Source organism: Pteropus vampyrus, unplaced genomic scaffold (assembly GCF_000151845.1).
Source record: "Pteropus vampyrus isolate Shadow unplaced genomic scaffold, Pvam_2.0 Scaffold6, whole genome shotgun sequence".
NCBI classification, from domain to species: Eukaryota; Metazoa; Chordata; class Mammalia; order Chiroptera; family Pteropodidae; genus Pteropus; species Pteropus vampyrus.
The window spans coordinates 10891864-10894873 of record NW_011888787.1 but is presented as its reverse complement, the minus strand read 5'-3'; the positions used below and the strand labels follow the sequence as shown (position 1 = coordinate 10894873).

At 33.8% G+C, this 3010-nt stretch overlaps 1 pseudogene; it reads left to right on the top strand.

The window, feature by feature from the left end:
- The first annotated feature begins 2569 nt into the window (after positions 1-2569).
- On the top strand, positions 2570-2688 carry LOC111745539 (annotated as a pseudogene).
- The last annotated feature ends 322 nt before the right edge of the window (positions 2689-3010 follow it).

The window sequence follows — 3010 nt, the reverse complement described above, 5'->3', positions numbered from 1 at the left end:
TTAGTTAGCTTCTGAGCAATAACCTCCTGCTACAGTCATTGTGATGTGGTATCTGTAGGCTGAGACTCCCCATATCATTATTGGTGAGGCTGTCATTTTTTCCCCAAATTATTTAATAAATCACAGAGTATAATCTTAGAACTGTTATAGACCTAGGATAAGATTAAAAATATACCAACCAGATAAACAATTTAATCTTTAAGAAAAATGTTTAAGTCAGAAAATATATGTAAATGACAAGAAAAATGTGTTCCAAAGCCACAGGTATATCTACTAGAAAGTTTCTTAGATAAAAAATCTTGAGAAAGACTAACAGGAAACTATAGGAGATTGGCCAAATTAAAAGAGTGTTCTTACTCTTGGTAGTGTGGCCTTTTGTTGTATACATTTAAAAATAAAATAAGATGGGAAAGGACAACAAGCCTGAGTCTGACTAGAAAGGTAACCTATTTCAGTTCCAACCTTTGATCTGCATAAGGAATAAAATGACAAAGAAGTTGCAGCTGCAGAGTGGGAGAAAAGATAGGATCCTGGGTCATTTTGCACATTTTGAAAGAACAAAATCAGGTTGCCTTTACTGCCATTTTTGCTTGAGGAAACATCATTTCTCATTAGGCCACTGTCCATGGTTCTGGACCAGTGTAGGATAATGATGTTCACTCCCATCTAGGCCAACACTGCTACACAGTGCTGATAGAAGAAGTGGACAAAAAGGGTTTTTTGTTTTTTTTTTTTTGTGTTTTTTTAAGCTGAAGATATTTTAACCTCCTCTCAGTAACAGTTTGTATAAACGCCTACATGTTTTAGATAGCGTCAACAGTATTTGACATGAATTCAAAAAATTACAAAAACGATATTTTAAATCAATTTTCAGGTCACTGGAATAAAACTCTTAGCTAACCTATGTTTTTCCACCTTTACATGAACAGATTACACTTTGCCAAATGAAGGAAGAAATGTGGAAGGGTCAAGAGATTTTCCTGTGTAGAGTGTTTGGCTCTGATGATGACAGCTACAGCAGAGAAGTTTCTGGCAAGATAGGAAATTACTTGTACACAGAACCAAGACTTCTGTTTGCTAAGTTTTCTAAATAAATTAATAAATAAATAAAATCATCCTTTCAGGATATAAAAGAATAAAATTCAAAGCAGAATGATAAAGACACACTACCTGTGGCTATTCAGAATCTGCAGTCATTTGGGTGGGTAAAAAGAAAAGAGTTTGGTACCTGGAAATAATTTAAAACTCCAAAGACCAGTGCACATGTGAAACTTACTTAAATTTTAACAACAACAAAAACAAAGCGAAAACATTGGCCTGAAAAGCAGTTAACAGCACTGTCTCAGGACTCAAGATTCTTCTTTAGAGAAAGAGAAGTGCTCGGTTTAGCCTTGAAATGATTTGTCATTACAGAAAGATGAAATATAACCTTTGATTTTCACATCTCTTAGCTACTTGGATAAAAATTAATGTATCGCACTTTTTGAGCAAATTTTCTGAAGGTGTTTTCTATTGAAAGTAATGACATTGTTAAGATTTATTTTGATTCTTTGATTAAAAATAAGCATGCATGATCTTTATGGATGATATATAGAGATATATCGTCCTGCAGCTGACTACATCAGAAACTCTGATAAAATGTTAATTGATAATTATTTGGGATACTTTATTTTTTATGGTAATTTCTCTAGGAAATTATTCTTTACAAATAAGTCAAGAACCTAATTTATAGGATAAAATATGCCTGAGTCTTTGTGGGCAAAGACAGCACTTCCTTCAGTTTTTATCGAGGTCATATATGTTTAGAATAGTAGCCTATGAAATATAAATGGTAGGTTCTCTCTTTGAAATTGACTTGCTAGAATGGTCATCCAATAATTCAATAGTACTTTCAGCTACATAAAATCATTTTTTATTTCATTTTATTGGGAGGCCTTCTCCTAATATGCAAATTTAAATATGTTGTTATATTTGGGGGAGTTCAGAAACAGGATTAAGATACGTCAACTAATTCACCCATTCGAAAATTGCTTATTGAGAATTAGGCACTGTGATAGATTCTAGGAAAATCATTCTTATTAAGAAAGACTTGGAGCCTGTATTCTAAGAAATCATTCTCAGTAAGAAAGACAAAGAACTTAGAGTCTAGTTGAGGAAATAGGCAAATAATAGTAATAACTACACAAATATATATTTACTAATGATAAGGTGCTAAGAGACACATTACGGGAAACTTTTATGTTAAAGATTTATTAGGGAGATTTCATTCATGCTGTAAATTCTGCATATGGACTCTTTTGACAAAAAATTATGGAACGTACCAGGAAAAGAGACAAGCAAGTATCGAGTACTCACAGTAGAGAGAAGATGGAAGGATATAACTGAAGCGTAGTTAGGGAAGACGCATAGCAAGAGTAGCATCAGGACTGGAGGTAAGCAGGTGACAGGTTACACAGAGCCTGGACTCCAAAATGAAACAGAAACACATACCAGCAAACACACACATATGTCAAAATATATAGCTGAGGATGTCTGTGTGTGTACGTATTTGTTTAAATTATAGCTAAAAGTCTATGGCCATGTCACCCTGAATGTGCCCCATCTCTTCTGATCTCAGAAGCTAAGCAGGGTCGGGCCTGGTTAGTACTTGGATGGGAGACCAGTTAGGAATACCAAGAACTGTAGGCATTAAAAAACAAAAACAAAAAAATGATAAATTATAACTAAAACCTAGACTTTTACTAATGTTGACATTGTAAAAAAAAAATTGTGTTTTGGAAATGAAATAAATCATAACACTGTTACTGTAGACAAGTCTGTTTGCCTTGTTAGTAAAATGGGGAGAGAGAAAAGTAGAATTTGTAGGTAGCTACTTCAGAGAAATTCAGAATGTTTTCTATTCCTTTCATGCTGGGAATGAGAAAAAAGTTACATGAGAAAATATTTTCTTACAAAGTGTTAGATTGCTTTGTACCCCAACCCAACCCATGAAATAGGGAGACCTGAAGGA